This window comes from Xenopus laevis, chromosome 1S (genome assembly GCF_017654675.1).
Source record: "Xenopus laevis strain J_2021 chromosome 1S, Xenopus_laevis_v10.1, whole genome shotgun sequence".
Classification (NCBI taxonomy): Eukaryota; Metazoa; Chordata; class Amphibia; order Anura; family Pipidae; genus Xenopus; species Xenopus laevis.
This window is the reverse complement of record NC_054372.1, coordinates 69,259,760-69,280,828: the sequence shown is the minus strand read 5'-3', so window position 1 is coordinate 69,280,828 and position 21,069 is coordinate 69,259,760.

Genomic DNA, 21,069 nt, shown 5'->3' with positions numbered 1-21,069 from the left:
TAGTGCTGCTCCAGCAGAATTCTGCACTGAAATCTGTTTCTCAAAAGAGCAAACAGCTTTTTTTATTTTAAAAAATATTTTGAAATCTGACATGGGGCTAGACATATTGTCAGTTTCCCAGCTGCCCCCAGTCACTCTTTACTGCTGCACTGCAAGTTGGAGTGATATCAACCCCTCCCTTTACCCACAGCAGCCTAACAACCAGGGCTGGATTTACATAGCGTGCACCCCTAGGCCCACTGCCATTCGTGACCCCTGTCCCCTCCCCTTTACTCATGCAAATTTTCATCATCGGGACCTGAGCAATGGGGATTGATAAAAAATTATTGTAACTCCAGCACATCCCAGTATTTTTGAACCAATGTGGGTGTGGTTGGGCAGCATGCCGCCCCCTAAAATCCTGCCACCCTAGGCCCGGGCCTTGGTGGCCTTTCCACAAATACAGGCCTGCTAACAGCAGAACAATAGGAAGGTAACCAGATAACAGCTCCCTAACACAAGATAACAGCTCTCTGGTAGATATAAGAACTGCACTCAATAGTAAAATCCAGGTCCCACTGCGACACATTCAGTTACAGTGAGTAAAATAAAACAACAGCCTGCCAGAAACAGTTTCATCCTAAAGTGCTGGCTCTTTCTGAAAGCACATGACCAGGCAAAATGACCTGAGATGCACCTATACACCAATATTACAACTAAAATAAATACACTTGCTGATTCAGGAATGAAATTTTATATTGTAGAGTGAATTATTTGCAGTGTAAAAAGTGTAATTTAGAAAGAAAAACTACATCATGAAAATCATGACAGAATCCCTTTAAGTATGTACCTTTTCACTGCAGCCACCTCTTTTACACTAGCCAATTTTATATGTATCATCTTAGGACTAAGTCAACCTTAAAAATTCTAGTGCACAGAGATGTGCACAAGAAAAGATAAACTGATTGTGGGGTTGCCAATATTTTTGCGGGAGTCCAAGGGGCAGATTCACTAAGCTCGAGTGAAGGATTCGAATGAAAAATACTTCGAATTTCGAAGTATTTTTTTGGTACTTCGACCATCGAATTGGTTAAATTCGTTCGAATTCGAACGAAATCGAACGAATCGAACGAAAAATCGTTCGACTATTCGACCATTCGATAGTCGAAGTACTTGCCCTTTAAAAAAAACTTCGACCCCCTACTTCGGCAGGTAAAACCTACCGAAGTCAATGTTAGCCTATGGGGAAGGTCCCCATAGGCTTGCTAACCTTTTTTTGATCGAAGGATTTTCGTTCGATCGTTGGATTCAAATCCTTCGAATCGTTCGATTCGAAGGATTTAATCGTTCGATCGAACGAAAAATCCTTCGAACGATCGATCGAAGGATTAGCGCTAAATCCTTCGACTTCGATATTCGAAGTCGAAGGATTTCAATCCGAGGGTCGAATTTCGAAGTATTTTTAACTTCGAAATTCGACCCTTAGTGAATCGGCCCCCAAGTGTGCACTAAGGAACGATGATTGGGAAAAAGAAAGATGGTGGCAATGTGCTACAAAGTTCCCCTGGTGTCACAGACCCTTTGTGCTACGGCAGCATTTTGATAACTGCAGTTTTTGATACCTATTCACTTGAATGGTAAATTCTGTTATTCTCACTGCATGGATGATTAATGCTTTGTGTATCAGTCTTCCTTTTTTTAAATGATATTTGCTTGTAAGGGACAAGAGGGCTTCACATTTGAGTGAATTTATATCTATTAACTGGGAGTTTTCCCCACAGAATTCAGTTCAGCTGGAATCAAAATGTATAAAGCAACATTTCTCAGATAACGTAACTCAGATATTTCAGTGCCGTGACACAGCATTCTTTTCGGAATGTAGAAATGAATCCTGAGTCACTACAGGCAGCAACCGGGTAAGTTCAAGCTTATAGTGATCACTTCCCTTAGATTTGTGCCCAGTTAAAACCAGTACAATGTGAATAATATCGATTGTTGTGGGGCAATATTTTAGCTATTGTTTGTACAGTCTGGATTTTTTTTCTTAAAGGTACAATAAGCATCCAGTCTGACGTTTTATTATGAAAACCAGACAAGTGAAAACTAACTGCCAACTCACAGATTGGTTTTTATGACTTACAGAATTGTGGTAAAAAGTTACTTGTGTTTCAAAAATAAACTTTGATCTCCATTTGTGTTAATCAGCAAGCTATACTCCAGATATATAATGCTCCTGCCTATTGTTAGAGTTGGCAACTTACTGGTCTGGTGGGTAAAAATGATAATTCATACCAATATTAAGTGCTTTGTGAAATGATGGTGATATTTAAATAATAATAATAATACAAATAATAATGGTACTATGTAAATTATAATTAAAATATGAATACAGAAAATTACAGTAAGGTACAAGGGAATAGAGTTCTTTGGAACATGGAAGGTGCAATGTGAAACAGGCGCATTTCAATATCACATGTATATACTATGAGAGATATACAGTATGTGATAGGAAGTATGAAATGTTTTGTTGTGTGTTTTCTCAGAAAAGGTAGGAACTCTGCCTAATGTTACTTTATTCACTGTTTACAAATGTATGCAAACCAGCTTGTATCAATTCTAGCCTACAAGAAGCTATTGCTGTCATATGGTGCTCACATGCTCATATCTGGCAAAGCTCTGTTCTTTGGAGATTCTATGACATGGCATGACATGTGATGGTGTGTTGAGTGTATGTTAGTAATACCAGATATGATACTGATTGTACTGTATTAATGTCATTGTTATAGCTTTCATTAATATATGGATGCCCTATCCTGTTACTGTGAATATTTTCTGCCAGTTAATACTATGGAGGTTTAAACACCCGAGAGGATAAAAAACCATAAATTAAGTAAATTCACAAAACAACACTATCCTTTGATGTACATTTCCAAGGAAAAGTGTTTACCATCAAAATGGGAAGGTCTGCTAGAAATGTGACATTCCCTTTCATTTAAAAAAAAAAAAGACATATTATGATCCATGCTCCTGAATTGCCTTAGCACTTTCATCAAGAATGTTAACATAATAATATGGCACAATAAGGGGCAGATTTATCAAGTGAAAAAAACTTCGAAATTCGACCATCGAATAGGGTAGTCCGACATTCGAAGTCGAAGGATTTTTAAGATTGTACGATTTAATCTAGTGATCTCAAATAGCCCAGAACGTATAGCAAATGTGCAAGTCATTGAACCCCCTGGGTAATAGTGACCATGATGTTATATCATTTAGGGGTTATATCCTTTATCAAAGGCCGAGCTGAATTTTCGAATGAAAGAAATTAGAATTTCGAGCTATTTTCTTGTGTAATTCGACTAGGGAATAGTCCAAATTCGATTCGAATTTGAAAACAATTAAAAAATTAGAATATCGAAACTTATTATGTACTGACTTTGACCATTCGCCATCTAAAACCTGCTGAATTGCTGTTTTAGCCTATGGGGGACCTCCTAGAACCTATTTGGAGTCAATTGGTGGACTTTGAAAACCTGTAGTTTTTTTTGGGAAACTTCGAATCGAATGCGCTATTTATTCCTTTGATTCATACAATTCGAATTTGACCGAATATTCTACCAAAAAAACCTTCGACTTACAGTAATTTAGGGTTGGTCTTTTAGAATTCGAATTTCTACGTTTTTTCAATTCGAAATTCGACCCTTGATAAATATGCCCCTTAATGTCAGGTGCAAAACTAATATACAATGGGGCAACAAAAACCATGAATTTCAGAAAAGCTAATTTTAGTGAGGGCTGCCCTTCAGAGTATTGATTGGGGCATTACGTTTTCAGCTAAAAACACAGAACAGAAATGGATGTCATTTAAAATGAAATTAAACCATTACTGTTCTCAATGTATTCCCTTAAGGAATAAATGTAGAAGCTCTAAGAATCATCCTATGTGGCTTAATATAGAAGTCAAGAAGTCAATAGGAAAGAAGAGAAAGGCATTTAAAAACTACAAGTCTGTTGGGACAGAAGCTGCATTTAATGAATATAAACACTATAATAAGGGGCATATTTATCAAGGGTCGAATTTAGAATTGAAAAATCGCCAAAATTTGAATTAAAAAAGACCAACCGAAATCACCATACCAAATTTCGATCTATTTTTTGTGTACTTCAACTAGGGAATAGTCCAAATTCGAATTTATCATGTACTATCTCGTTAAAAATTCGACGACGACCATTTGCCATCTAAAACCTGCCGAATTGCTATTTTAGCCTATGGGGGACCTCCTAGAATCTATTTGGAGTCAATTGGTGGACTTTGAAAAATCAAAGTTTTTTTGGGGGGAAAAACTTTGATTCGAATTAGATCGAATGCGCTATTACTTCGATTCGTATGATTTGAATTTGGGCGAATATGGACCTATTTGATTGAAAATGGACCTATTCGGGCAAAAAAAATTTACATTATTTCGGTTGGTCTTTTTGAATTCGAAGTTTTTAAAATTCGACCCTTGATAAATATGCCCCTTTATGTAGTAAAAGTTATTACTGAAAAAGTTATTGTTTGCTCCAAAAGATTTCAACACCTTCGAGCTCTTCTTAACAGTGAGTAATGCACAATTAAAATTTGCAATGCAGTAACAGTTTGAAGAAGGATATTACATTGCAAAATGCAAATTTTTATTCTCATTTGTGCCAATTGTTTTCCTCTTTGCGACTTTTATTACATTCCCCAAAAGGTTTTTTTTTTTTGCATAAATACCTCTTACTTGTACTATGACCTCCCAGAGCAGTGAAATAGACCAAATAAATTGGTTTCCCACCTAAAAAATACCAAAGGATACTAATCATATCCCTGACACCCTATACAAGCAAGCAGTAACATGAAATGAAGTGAGTCAATCCTTGAAGTTCTGGTGACCGTACCACTTAAAATGCTGCTTTTTTTTTTAAATCAAAAAACTGTCATCCCAAAGACGTCAAACTGTGGTAATGATTAGTAGTTAAATCACACCAGTATCCCTTTAATGCAATACATCATGACATTTTCATAATGAGGAAGGGTGAAATTTGCTGATCCTTTTTCTTCTGGAAAATACACTGAAAACAGAAATGTGATGCTAGAACTGTGTTGTGCATTTGCTTTTAAAGACCTCCCCCCCAACTTCCTGCTTGTTCTGTTACTACATTAGAAGAGTTGAGTGGTAGATGTGTATTAGCTAGCGTTGCCTCCTGGCAAACTGGTAAAAATGTTTCTTTATGCCAATGCTAATAATAGGAAAAAAACATTATAAAATAGGCAGGTTGGTATTTTTTCACAGAATAGTATTTCCTTACAAGCCTGCATATATATACCCTTGTAGCTTCACTGCATGCAAATTTACCAACAGAAGGCAAAAGAAAAACTAAAATGTCTTACTCCCAGGACTCCTTGGTACTAGCATATTAACAGGAAATACTGTACATTTCCCGAAATGGTGACCTGCTGCAGGACAGCAGAGGATTATGTTTCTATTCTGGATTATTTGTGCTCTCTAGTTTTAGCTTTCCTTTAACATTAATTAATCCTTAGAAAACTGTCGCTAAATATATACTATTTGGCCTATTGCACTAGTGTTTTCAGCCATCTTCTGTGTATGATCATCTTTATGAATTGAAGTTAAAGATTACTGGCAATACTGTATGTACATTTTTTGTAAATAAAGTGCAAAGTGATGGTTACAAAGTTATAATATCTTCCATGGTATTATCATTATCTGTATGTTAGGTGCATGTAGCCATTTATTTTACAGTTCTAAAGAACACGTTGGCCCATTTTAAAGGTCAATAACAACCAAAAGTGCAGTGTGCAAAGTACAATATCAGATCAAGTTGCCATTTTTTTAAAAAAAAAAAAATATATATATATAATAAATTTTTTTCCAGAATGACGGCTGCTGGAGGAGTTGCACCTGCTACATTTGTGCCTTATGCCGCACCTGCAGGTGTTAGCTAAATAGTTGACACTCGCGCCCATTAAAGTCAATGGGCGTCCATTAATCATCATCGATCCCGTAGTCGGTGTCAAAACCCGTTGACGATGGCGGCGAAACAAGCAAATTCGCGCCTTTCGATTAAATTCGCCCATCACTAGTGACTAAGATTATCAGAGTCAGCATTGGATCACTTCCAGCAATTGCCTTTAAAATGACATTTCGGGGCTGATTCACTAAGGGTCGAATAGCGAGGGTTAATTAACCCTCGATATTCGACTGGGAATTGAAATCCTTCGACTTCGAATATCGAAGTCGAAGGATTTAGCGCAAATAGTGCGATCGTACGATCAAAGGATTATTCCTTCGATCGAACGATTAAATCCTTCGATTCGAACGATTCGAAGGATTTAAATCCAACGATCGAAGGAATATCCTTCGATCAAAAAAAGGTTGCCAAGCCTATGGGGACCTTCCCCATAGGCTAACATTGACTTCGGTAGCTTTTAGATGGCGAACTAGGGGGTCGAAGTTTTTTTTAAAGAGACAGTACTTCGACTATCGAATGGTCGAATAGTCGAACGATTTTTAGTTTGAATCCCTCGATTCGAAGTCGTAGTCGAAGGTCGAAGTAGCCCATTCGATGGTCGAAGTAGCCCAAAAAAAACTTAAAAATTCAAAGTTTTTTTACTTCGAATCCTTCACTCGAAGTTAGTGAATCGGCCCCTTCATGTTTATCTGCTCCTCCTATTGATGCAACTCTCTGTGGAAATTCACAGCAAAGTTCATGTGATTCAATAGAAAAGGAGGGACAGGTGCAACTACAATATGGTGCAAGGAGCATGTTTGGACACAAGTACCTTGAATGAATTCTGTCAATATGCACAATTTGCCTACATTTTAGATAATTTTTGGCAATAAATGATCCCATATATATATATATATATATATATATAATTGTAGTGTTAGCAATAATAAAAATAATAATACAATAATGTGTGGACGTTTCTGTCTATATAATCCATCAGCTACAGGTTGCTGTGTAAGGTACATAATCAAACCCCATATTGAGATGAGGTGTTTGAGTGTATTTTTGTATGTGTACAGTAAGGCTTGCAGTTTTAAACATCCAACATTGAACTTCCAATATAACAAAGTTTCAGTAAAACAGTTTTTATGAAAGATACTTTCACACTTTTTTGACATTTTCTATCTATGGATATAAGCAACAACATTTTGGTTGTAATCATAATAATAATAATAAATAAAGGTAGGAATTGAAAAGTAGCATTTAGCTACATATTTTCCTGGACTAGATGCTTCCTCTGTAACTTCTATGTCCTCCAAACTCTGCACCTCCATATCATGTTTTGGCACATGTGCTGTAAGATCCTCACCTGGCCACAAATCTCTATTGATACTATATTGCTGGGGCTGCATACCCAGAAAGAGGAACACATGTCACAAATGATGCATCAGCCCGAATCAGTGATTTGTGTTTCTGCAAAATGTTATTAGTACATTAGTTCTTCTTTTATTTTGATATTTGTAAATGCACTCTTACTATTCCGCTATTTCTTGTATGTCAGAAACTAGAACTTTTAACAGTATTACATTTACTTTAGCACCTAATTTATATACAAAAGCCAAAAGGAAGTGATGACAGACTGGACACTAAGGGGCATATTTACTATGGTTTGAATATCGAGGGTTAATTAACCCTCGATATTCGACCGTCTAAGTAAAATCCTTCGACTTCGAATATCGAAGTCGAAGGATTTACCGCATTTCCTTAGTTCGAAACAAACTAATTCGAAGGATTTCAATCCATCGATCGAACGATTTTCCTTTGATCAAAAAAAGCTAGGAAAGCCAATGGGGACTTTCTCCATAGGCTAACATTGATGCTCGGTAGGTTTTAGGTGGCGAAGAAGGTGGTCGAAGTTTTTTTAAAGAGACAGTACTTCGACTATCGAATGGTCGAATAGTAGAACGATTTTTAGTTTGAATCGTTCGATTCGAAGTCGTAGTCGAAGGTCGAAGTAGCCAATTCGATGGTCAAAGTAGCCAAAAAAATACTTTGAAATTCGAAGTATTTTTTATTCTATTCCTTCATTCGAGCTAAGTAAATGTGCCCCCAATAGTTACAAGTAGCCAATCCACACCACAAAGCAAGCCCGTTCAGGAGATGACAACACATAAGTAACTTAAATATTAAAATGTAGCTTTTAATGTATTCAATAAATAAAACACGCTCCATAGAAAACACACCCACTAACCAACCAACCTGTTGGTAGTGCTGGACATTGTCCTTAAAAATAACATGTAATTAAAACATTTTTGTGCAAAAAGGTGGATAGGTGAAGTCCTCACCAGCATCAGTCAAATTTCACCCTCCAAAAGCATGGGGAAAAGTAACAGCCCACAATTTTTTCACTTTCAACAACAATATAATGAACATAATACATTTGTAATAGATCTTCTGGAATATATTTTGAAACACAATTATTTCACTTTCAACAACAAGTATTACCATCAGTTGAGGGGGACAGTGGTGGGCAGTACCCCTCATACGCCAATCTTTACCTTGGTTGGTGGGAAAGAAACTTTGTCTTCAATGACGAATTCAGGCTAAGAGGTTATAGTCACAATTCACTTAAACAAGCCTATCAAAAGGGATAGAAACTCACTCCTCATTTCACATAAACGGAAAGGTCATAATGAACAAAAAGACACCAAGCAAATAAGATTAATTGGGGAATTTAGTAGGGAACATAAGGACATTACTCAAATTCTGTCCAAGCACTGGCATATACTTGAACAGGACAGAGACTTAAAACAGATATTAGGGGATAGACCTCTAATCACCTTTAGGAGAAGTAGAAATCTGAGGGACCAACTGACTCATAGCCATTTCCAGGCCCCTAACAAATCCACATGGCTAATGAATCGAATCAAGGGGTGTTACAAGTTTGGTAAATGCTTAGCTTATCCCTTTATACTAAAAACCACTTGTGTAACAGGAAGAATGGACATTGCTGAGTTCAAGATTGCATATTTTATCAACTGCAAAACAGCAGGGGTCGTGTATATCATGAAATGTGCCTGTGGAAAAAACTATGTGGGCAAAACACGGAGAGAATTGAAAAGACGAATTCTTGAACATGTTGGGGACGTCAAAAATAAACGCAACACTTCCGTGGCTACCCACATAAACGAAATACATGATGGGGACACGGGCGTTGTGAAATTTTTCAGGGTGGAACATTTCTTTCCTACTACTAGAGTTGGGGACATTGATAGGAAACTACTACAGTGTGAAGTAAAACGGATATACTGGCTAAACAGTAAAGGTCCTGACGGATTGAATGAAGGTTTCACATTCAGCCCGTTTTTATAGGGGGCAATGATGTATCGGTCACTGTTTGTATCGGTGGTAAACAGACTGGGGGTATACACGTTTCATGTAATGATCGTACTTCGGTCCAATGCCAACATCCCCTTTTGTCTACCTCCCCCTCATAATTAGAGCCCTAATTTGAGGGCCCTAAAATCTCTTCATGATATTAACCTTTAAATAGGAGTCCTACTCCCGGCCCATAGTCTCAGTCAATAGTTTTTTGAAGGTTCTAAATCGCCCCCTAGACAGATTTGTTATAAACGACAGGTAACACATGGCCAGTTCCTTTTTAAAATTACAATCGGTTTTTGAGTGCAAGTACAAATTAATACACAAAAAGCTATTTGTCACTATGATCCACAACCGCTGGTGCTGTTGCAATGTGCCCTGTAGATATCCAGCAACTAATGTTGAGTGAAGGGAATGCTATATGCGTTGCTTCTGTAACCGTGATGTCATCTGTACAATCTGGAAATCACAGCCGAAAGATCGCGATACTTCTCGCACCCGGGTAATTCACTCTACCTACTTAAACTCAAAAATGAAACGCGCTCATTACTTGTGCCCCTGATGAAGCCGATTATATCGGTGAAACACATATGGTGGGCCTAGGTGGATGGTGGAGTGCTTAGCTCCCACGCAGTCCCAACGTAGATAGGCAGGGTTAGCATGGGGGAACTGCTTGGAAGGGAGGGAGCGGGATGTTATGTTTCCCCATGCTTTTGGAGGGTGTAATTTGACTTACTTAAAGTGGACCTGTCATCCAGACACAAAATTCTGTATAATAAAATTCCTTTTCAAATTAAACATGAAATCCAATTTCTATTTTTTATTAAAGCATTCATAGCTGTTGTAAGCTCATTTAAAATTTTCAGCTGTCAATCAAATATTGTCTGCCCCTCCTCTATGCCAGTGGCATAGAGGCGGGGCAGACAATTACTTTCACTTTCCATTCAGCACTTCCTAGATGTCACTTTTCTCCACACATTCCCCCAGTTCTCTATACCGTTTAATTGTGTAGCCAGGGCAAGGAAATGGACATCAGGTCCCCCATTCTGATGCACAAACAAGATTCTGAGATGATGCAAGACTTGCCTTAATAAAACTGTCCACAAAATGGCTGCTTCCTGCTTGCTATAATTATGAATTCCCAGACTTAAGGAAACAAGATTCAAATAATTTATATAGTGTAATTAAAGTTCATTTTGCTTGACTAATGTGATAAAATAGGATTTGGAATGTTTTTTTTTGGGGTGACGGGTCCCCTTTAAGTGATACGGTGAACACCTAATTTATATGCAATATCTTGGGGTATATCAACATTCCACAAATTACTGCCTGGGTGAAACCTCAGGGTCTTTACCATTGCATATTCTAAGGGTGTTGTTTTATGGTAGAGGTTGCTATGGTCAAAGTATAGACGTTTATGATGATGGTCAAAGGGAACCACAGTGCTGTTATATGCCAGGGGTAGCTGGGATTCGAAAAACTATTATATAAGTATCATATTATTTAATCAGCTGCTATGCCATATGTGCTAGACTAAATGTAGAAGCGTCATGCTTATTCTTTAAAAGATAAAATTCTAGGGGCACTTTCTGTGAGGGACAAAGTCTATGTTAGTTATATTTAACTGATTGATAAATATTGTGCATTTAATACCTATCCAATTATTTCAGCCCCAAAAATAGTTGTCAAAATCCTTTTGTGCTGCAATCAATTTGCATTGGAGTGCAAGGATAAGGATTAGGATGAGTTGTTGCAACTGCTGTTGAGTAGTGCTCAGTGTTACCTACTTATTGAATTTGCATTGGAGTGCAAGGATTAGGATGAGTTGTTACACCTACTGTTGAGTAGTGGTCAGTGTTACCTACTTATTGAACAGCATGCTGCTTGACAAAGGGGTGTGACCCCGAAACATTGCATTCCGCACAATAAAACAAGGTACTCCCTGCAACATGTATGCCTTGTGTGCCGATATCTTCTTCCTACTCTGATTGTGAGGTTGCCGGATCCTCTAATATTGTGCACCAGGCTAATCTGATCAAGGGTGTGCGACCGATCATTTCCTTGCCGGGGTTCAATCAGCCCCACAAGCATTTTGAAATTACATCAACAGTGTAAATCAGGGCTGTCCAACTAGCGGCCCGCGACCCCCCCTTCTTTGCCCCCCCAGATGCTGTGTTTGCTTACCATATGTAAAATTTAAAATCTATCACTGTAGAGATAAACTGCACCCTGCATTGTTTAAACCTCAAATTCAGACTCTAATCCCCTGTATCACACCTGTGATCCCCCTGTATTGTTCACACTTGTGACACCTCTATTGTTTATATCCTAAAGCCCTGTACTGTTCACACCTGAGACCCAGGCTGAAACTGCCCACATTGTTCACCTGCTCACACCTTATTCAAAATGCTAATGAGGCACCAGCACTGTGTCACTGTATGTAGTACATATTAGACTGATAGCTTTACTTGTCTCCTGCTCTGTTCTGCCTTCCCTCCCTGCAGGGCTGGAACTAGGGGCAGGCAGAGTAGGTGCCCACCTAGGGCGCAATCATGGGCGGGGCACACTTTTAAGGGGAATTTCCTTTTTTTCTTTTTTAAACCCTGATTTGCTTGGTCTTTAATAGTTTTTCAACTTTATAAACCTCCTGTTCCAGACAGAATCACTCCCCAGCTCCCTTTTGGCAGCTGCTGGCACAGGTACATATTTGTGGGCAATATCTTGGCTGCTACTTGCACAGGTAAACAGATGATATGATGGATATTTGGCTGCTGCTGGCACAAGTACATATATGGAGGCAATAGTGTGTATTTTTTGGCTGATGCTGGCACAGGTACAGATTGGGGGCAATATAAGGGATTGGCTGCTGCTGGCTCAGGTACATGGGGTAATATGGTGGATTTTTGGCTACTGCTGGAACAGATGCAAATTGGGGAAATATGATGGATTCTTTTGGTTGCCGCTGGCATAGGTACAGATTGGGGGTAAAAACATGATGGATGTTTTGGCTTATGCTGGCACAGGTACAGATTGGGGCCTGGGGGCAATCTGAGGGATTGACTGCCATTGGTATAGGTACAAATGGAGGCAATATGATAGGTGGTGGCACAGGTACAGGGGGCTATATGACTGGTAATGTGGGAAATGGTAATGCAGGACTGGGTGGGGGGCACTGATTGAAGCCTTTGCCTAGGGTGCAAAAATACCTTGGCCCGGCCCTGCCTCCCTGTGTGTGCCATTCGCTGCTTGCACAGTGCTGCTTGCCCTATCCTACATGTGGGATATAAGACTGTTAGGGGTTTGTTAGCATTTGGAAATTGTTGTTAAGGGCCCCTAAGGTGTTTAATCATGTGTTGGGGGGTTGTTGTATTATCCACAGGGGAGGATGAGGCGTATGGATTTAAGGGAATGTTTTTAACATTACTTCAATTTTTCACATATGAGTATTGAGGGATTTCCCTGCAGTGAGCACCAACCATTTGGTTTTTTGGTGTGCTACCACCATTAATATGGATACGATCTTAAAAGTTCTTGTGGTAATATGGGTGTGGTTTACAGTGGGTGTGGTTTAAAAGGGGGAGTGGCCAACACTGACTACCATTATCCTCCACATAGGCCAGTAAAATTTTGGCCCTCGGTACCATAGAACTTGGACAGCACTGGTGTAATTTATTAACTCCAGCAGAATGTTGGTTGCAAGAACCACAGGTAATCACCTGCATGAGTCTATATTTCATATGTAATAAAAAGGACATTGCTTAGGTGTAGGGATGAGCAAAATATTTTGCCATGAAAAAAAACCCATAGACTCTAATATATAGTACATAGAAAAAAAGTTGTGGTTTGTAAAATGTTGCATGTAAAAACGGGTCAGATTTGCCCATCACTACTGAGATGCTATAACCCATGGTAACCAATAACACATTTGCATTTCAGCAGGTAACCAGTAAATTCTGCCTGCTGTTTATCTGATATACAGTAATTGATCTCCAAGTGACAGTTTAAATGCTGTATGCACATAATGGACCAGGGGCTAATTAATACAAAACAGTTGGTAAGTATGTTGATTTTGTCACAGTATAAAATCACTGAGAAAACACATTTACAGAGCTGGGTTGATATCCTTGTGTGAAAATGTTTGCTTGCTGACTGTGGTTCATTTTGCAATTAGAGAAAGTTCTAAGAACTTGATTCATCAACAATCACCATGACTTGGGATGACAGATACAATACTCAGCTGCCACTTACTAAGTCAGAAATGCAAAATATGTTTTAAATGGATATCAGTGACAGATATGTAAACTTTGCAGACAAGGCTTAATAGTAGATACAAAGCCAAATTTTAATGTTGGGCATATTGTGTTTAATTGTGACACACTGTTTTTAGATAGTCTGCCTTTATTTTTTTTTTGTCTTTGGAAAAAAACATTACATCAGAATGACATGGCTTATTTTGGCATATAAATATCATTCCCTTTTCTAGAGAAAAACATAGCGCTCAGGATAAAATAAAAGGTACAGTTTAATTATTACAGAGAATCTTGCCTCAGGTGGCACGGAGCGGCCAGTTACCGGGGCAGCAAAAAGCTGCCTCTGGTAACTTTAAGAGCCAAATTCCCGTTTTTAAAAACGGAAATTCATCTCTTCTAGTGCAGCGGCCCACTCCAACAATACAAGTTAGAAGCGTGGAACAAGAAGGGGGGGGCGGCGCTCAGGCAGCAGCAGCACCTGAAACGCACCTGCTATTGGAGATGGTCTTGCTTTAATATGGAGATTTCTGGAAAATGGGTTTCCAGATAAGAGAACTCACACCTCGTATAAGATATATGTGGTGTCTAGATAAATGATACTGTATTTTATTACATCTGGTGAGCTAAAATGAATGGTATAGTTACAAAATAAAAACCCCACTAGGCTACACAGCAGCTGTTTAAGCATAACATGAATATTTCTAACTATGATCAATATGTTTCCCAAGATAATTTGCAGTAACATGTATGGAACTCACACACAAAAGTAAATACCAGTTCAAAGAGATGAGATTTATCACAATATAGCAGTATATAAACGTGAAATATCTATTATGTCTTTGTAAAATTCAGGTGTGTATATGAAAACATCTCCATCCCTACACTGACCCCATCAGTCAAAAAATTGTCTACAATTATATTGTTACTTTTTATCACTTATCTTTCTATTAAGTTCCTATTTTACCAAGTTACCCCATTTTACCAAGTTCAGTTTACCCTAGCAACCAGACAGTGGTTTGAATGAGAGCCCGGAAGATAAATAATAGGGACACTTAATAGAAATATAAATGTTGACATCCCAAATTGGAGAGCTGCTGAGCAAAAAACAAAATAATTTAAATACCACAGAATATAGGCATAAATTAAAACCGACTGCAAATTCTCTCAGAAAACCCCTGTCTACATCATACTAAAATGTAAGTGAAAGGTAAACTACCCCTTTAATGTTACTGTATGGGCACCTCTTTGATATGCGTGCTAACCAGACAAGCTGATTGGTACAGTGCAGTTTAGCTTCTCTTCTAGTCATTGTCATAAATATGCATATACGGCTATATCATATGCCAGTGAGGGCATCTACATTGGGCTCCAAGCCTCGGAGTGCACAACTATGCAGAAAATTGTGAGATAATTTAGTATATAAACCAGGATGAATAGCTGAAGGCTGTTGGTGAAAGCCGAGAGGTATAATTGCTTATCTCTGATGTTAAGCTCAGGTTGGGACCAAAGCCAATTTGCCTGCAGTCCTGAGTTTTCTTTCTAAAAACCAGAAATCTTGGTGACACTCTGGCTCTGTCTACATACTAACATCCCACAAAGTAATAATTATTTTAGATTTGCTTCAAATTCATGTTTTTCCCAATACTTTTTTTTTAATGTGTAGTAAATCTGTAATGCAGTATCACATCTGGCGAATGTGTGTGTGTGGATTTATCTCAGCGCTGGGTAGAAAGGATTATCAACAGCATATTAGAAAGGTATACATATTAAACACTAAAGTGGCATTGTTAGTTATACATTGTTTTATTAGTGAGTCAATAGACCTTCTTATTGAAATTAAATTAAGCCTAAACCTAGCCTTTAAACTCCTTATCAGAAATTATATGTGGGGTATAATGGGTAAAGAAATCTAATAAATGCCAAAATTACATCACACTGCCCGTAAAAATGACGAGGGGCAATTTACAAAAAGGAAAGCAGTGTGCATAGTTTTGCACACAGCCTTCCTGAACTCTTGAATTGCCACAGGTATCTGCACTCTGTTTATCTGACATGATGTGCACAGCCATTCCCCCAAGCAGAAGTGCCCCATACATGAGCACTAGTAGGAGAGCTCTCACTCCCCTTAGTGGGTTTTGCTCTTATTTATAATCTTTATTACTTTTAAGCAATCACTAAATTATGCGCATAACTTCCTGAAACAAACCTGGGCTCCTTTACTAACACTGAGCAGATTTGCTCCAGTGCTATAATGCATGGAAACCAACCGATCTAATTGTTTTGGCACAATGACACAAGTGTAAATCAACTTCAGTGATTAAAATTGCTAGTCTTGAACACCTGACTGATACTTCTCTTTGGAACAGTCCATGCATTATAGTAGTACTCCAAAATTTTACTGTAATGTGCATGCTGAAGCCATCTGGGGGAAAAAATTCCTTCCTGGCTCCAAAATGTCAATCGAACTAGTCCCTGGATCAACTTGTACTATGAGCTATCTCCCATAACCCTGTATTCCCTCACTTGCTAAAAAGCCATTCAATCCCTTCTTAAAGCTATCTAATGTATCAGCCTGTACAACTGATTCAGGGAGAGAATTCCACATCTTTACAGCTCTCACTGTAAATGGGTGACCTCGTGTCAGCTGGAAAGACTGACTGGTAAATAAAGCATTAGAGAGATTATTATATGATCCCCTTATATATTTATACATAGTTATCATATCACCCCTTTAATGCTTCTTCTCCAGCGTGAACATCCCCAATTTGGCCAGTCTTTCCTCATAGCTAAGATTTTCCATACCTTTTACCAGCTTAGTTGCCCTTCTCTGTACCCTCTCTAATACAATAATGTCCTGTTTGAGTGATGGAGACCAAAACTGTACGGCAAATGAGAATTTTGATGTTCTTGAGGCCATCCGAAGGCCTTCTACAATCCTTCTGGAATCTCAGTTGTAAAGGTTAGTGAAGATGTCATAATTCAAAACCTGAATCATGTTCACTTGAATAATATCTTCTTGATATATAAATATAAACTGGATATGCATTTACTGATTGATCTATTCCACTGAATTGCCAGTTGCTCTCCATTTTATAGGGTTTATAAGGGCATAAGTAAACTCTTACTTTCATCCTCAATTGTCCCTGAAAATTGTACGCAAGTGAGCAGAGAGCAGTGAGCTTTGTTTTCACTTTTTGATGTTTATGCACTAAGTGCCTGAATTGATCCCCTCATTTATATTGCTGGAATACCTATAATCACCATAGATATCACAGTAGTATGCACAAACCTAATTTAATGAATTTACATATTCTGTATAGCTGCATGTATTCTCGTTATAGCTACATTTCTACAAACATTTTCTCAAAGATGATTTTAAAAGGGAAGCAGTATTCAAGTCAGCATTACTAGGTAAGAAATCACATTTCAGTATTAATATTTGTGTGTATTTTGGTAGTTGGAATACAGCTTTACATTTTCCTAATTTTTAAACTTGTGCAAATGTGCTTCTGCTCATTATATCTGTGAGTGTTGAACACGTACTGTATATATCTTAAGTTACTCCATTTTGTAAAACTGCATTCATTTTGTGTTTAGTTCACTGAAAGGACATAGATCCCATAATAGCTGTTTATTCCAAACTTGTGTTTTGCACGTTTGCAAGTTCTTATCTACTCTGTCCAGTTGTCTAATAAACATCCTTGATGTGCCCCACAGAATATATTTTAATCATACTCCTGTGTTTTGGAACATTGTGACCTGCAGATCTTCACTTTCACTAAGGGTATATAAACTGTATGTGGAAACAATAAATTGAATTAGCTTGATCAGCCATCCTGTGTGTTGTGTCTTTCTTGTTCCCGAGCTCGTATTACCTAGCTGGAGTTCTCCCTGTCAGGATTACATTCATACACTCAGTGGTCAGCGGTCAGGAACCCTAACAATATCTTATTTTGTTATACAATAAATGTATTCAACAAAATAGCCAACCTTTTTCTTCCTACTTTAAAATAAACATATTCTACTAAAATAAATTGAATCTTTGCATCCTTATAAAAAATCTAAATGAATTGCACTGTTGAACTCTTAGAATGAATGTTTTTCCATTTGACCTAAAAAAAAGTCAATGAAGTGGATCACTATATAATATCCAAATATGACATTTCTAAGGGTAGTGTTTGGGATCTAAATGATGCTCTTTCCTCAAATGTATTTGTGTCTTATTTACTTGTGTAATAGAACATAACTAGATGAAACATCTATTAAGACTTCCTGAGAAAGAATATATTTAAACAAATGGATATTTTAATAATTTGGGTCTACTAGAGAATTACGTAAACATTAAAAAAAACAAATAGGATGGCTTTGCTTCCAATAAGGATTAATTATATCTTATGAATAAATCTGTAGTTGGGGGGTTTCAAATTGAAAGTGATAACTCACCACATAGGAGAAGTGGTCCAGGTGCACCGCCCTGAGTCCTCAGCACGGGAAGCAGACAAACCGAAAATTTCTTTGGAGCAGGCACTCAATGAAGGCAAACTTCCACCAGGCAGTCAGTTCAAGGTAATAGGAGTTTGTGTCCACAGCCTTACGCGTTTCGTGTTAACAAACACTTAATCATAGGCATATCCTTTTACCTTCAACTGACTGCCTGGTGGAAGTTTGCCTTCATTAATTATATCTTAGTTTTGATCGACTATAAGGTATTGTTTCATTATTACAGAGAAAAAGGAAATCATTTTTTAAAATTTGTACTTTAAAGGTACCTGGAGCGGCTTTTTACTGCCCCTGGTAACCTATTTTGTGCTGCTGCATTAGGCGAGTTTTTCAACTCTCTTCATTGGCGCAGATCCCCTGAGGAAGTCCAATCAGGAGACTGCATTTTATTAATAATCATCTAAACAACACTAATGGTAAATGGGCCGTTCTTTAATATATCTGGAAACCCATTATCCAGAAGCCTCAGAATTACGGAAAGGCCATCTCCCATACCTGTACATTAAATTGATGTGCAGTTCAGCTACAACAACCTGACTAGTAATCCAGGAATACCAACTATTCAACTAACTGAAATTGTATTTCTAGCATTTTGTAATATAGGTGGGTAGGGATATAACAGGATCTGCCTTGCTTTTTTTTTTAAACCACAAGTATTTGTGTCCTCTTGACAGCTGAGCTATGCTAATAGGGAACATCAGATTTCAATAAACATTACAACAGGGACATGTTTATCTAGTGGCCACCAAGCCTGTCAGTTGACTCATGTTATGGTTATATATACTGTGATGTTTGGGGGATGACAGCGGGGGTTTTTCACCAAACATGCAGTCCACCCCACGTTAAAGGAAACATTTAGTTTATTTTCTTCAGTTCAAATAAATCTCTCACAGACAAGCAATGGCATAAAAATCAAAATAGCTTCAGTTCAGCAACAAATAAGTCCCAACAAAAGAGCCGTGTACTTGCCAAGAAAACTTGCAGTGTCCAGTCTGCCGGGAGTGATCTCCAACTCCACTGTGAGTAACCACACATGAAAACCAAACTTTTTCTGTTTAACACAGCAGTGAGTTTCCACACTTGAAAAAAAACTCCCACACCTTTCACCTGCTGCTCACCTCTATTAAACACCCCTTGGATGTCCAGCCCACCTCTGGCTGGTTAACCCCATGGTGTCTCTTTACGAGGTAGTTTTAAAACCTAAAGAATATATACCGGTCATCTACAATATATCCCCCCCCAGCTTCTACAATACATAGTTGATCTAGCCTGGGTATGTTTTATGTTCACAAGTACTCATGCCTTGCTGTTGATTATGTGGCAGATTTAAGCAGTATGGTAATTACCCAACCCAAACCTGCCCCTTCCTAGCCCCGGCCAAAATGTTCAAAACTGTGTCACCCTGTTCCATTTGATGTTCTAAAATCACTTTTCTACAAGCCACTCCATTTTTTCTGGCTACAACACAACAAGAACTTACTTTTAGTTTCCACAAAATATATGAATGGAGCAGTAGATGAGCTTTGTGCAATCAGCATTAATATGGGACCTGAATGTCGGCACTGTATTTGTCATTTAAATACAAACAAATCATTCATCAGCAATTTGTTGGCAATCACAATTAATTGTCATTGGTTTATAAGTATTTGAGATCCAGCTTCTTCCTAGCTGTAATGCAATAAGTTAATAATGAAAGTTATCACTTCAAACTTCATAGGCACGCTTTAACCTAACCATACTCACCACAAAAAGCATTGGGCTGTGCTTGGTCATTAATGCTATGTGTATTTACATATTAGCAATTGCAAATAATTGTTGTTGTCTTTTGACTGTGATTCTTTATGAGACATGCCATGCAGTGGCAATACAGTTTCAGCAAGCCATATACTGCAGTAATACCAAACAAAAGTTGACGTAATAAGCTTTTCTTTATGAAATCTCATTTTATTTAGACAATCGACTTCAAGATTTTTCTCTATGCAGCTTAAATATTTATAAAAAAGTAGTTTGGCACTGTAAAGGGATTGCCATATTTTCTGCTGCTTTACAGACTAATGCTATGAGAATCTCTGGGTTTGTTTAGTTCAAAAGACTCAATTAAGTCAGGCCCTTGCTTTTACTAGAAGACCACACAGTAGTTCAAAGGTACAAATGTTTGCAAATGCCCTGATGAGATTAGTCATTGTAATAATGACTGGTGAATCTGGTGCGAGAAAAGACTCAATAAAATCTTGGAAAAATCCAAATTGTACGTTTTTTATGGAATTGAAGTCAGAAACTGCAAATTTTGTTGGAATATTGCCTGAAAACCACAAGATCTTTGGATTATTGAATGTAACCAAGCGCAGATCAGGATATCTTCCAATTGTAAACGGGACATCTGCCATTGACTTCTACATGAACTTGTCAAGTCTGAGATTGAGAACTTTTTTTTTCTATGAAAAAATTGTTTTTTGCCCTTTAAAGGTCCGACCAGAAAAAGACTTTAATAAATAACCCCCTAACATAAACTGATTTTGTGACTGTGCCAACGATATATTATATAGATGCACAGACACACATAGGGGCCGATTCATGAAGCTCGAGTGAAGGATTCGAATTTCGAAGTGTTTTTTGGGCTTCTTCGACCATCGAATGGGCTACTTCGACTACGACTACGAATCGAACGATTCGAACTAAAAATCGTTCGACTATTCGACCATTCGATAGTCGAAGTACTGTCTCTTTAAAAAAAACTTCGACCCCCTAGTTCGGCAGCTAAAAGCTACCGAACTCAATGTTAGCCTATGGGGAAGGTCCCCATAGACTTGCCTAAGTTTTTTTGATCGAAGGATATTCCTTCGATCGTTGGATTAAAATCCTTCGAATCGTTCGATTCGAAGGATTTAATCGTTCGATCGAACGAATAATCCTTCGATCGTTCGATCGTAGGATTTGCGCTAAATCCTTCAACTTCGATATTCGAAGT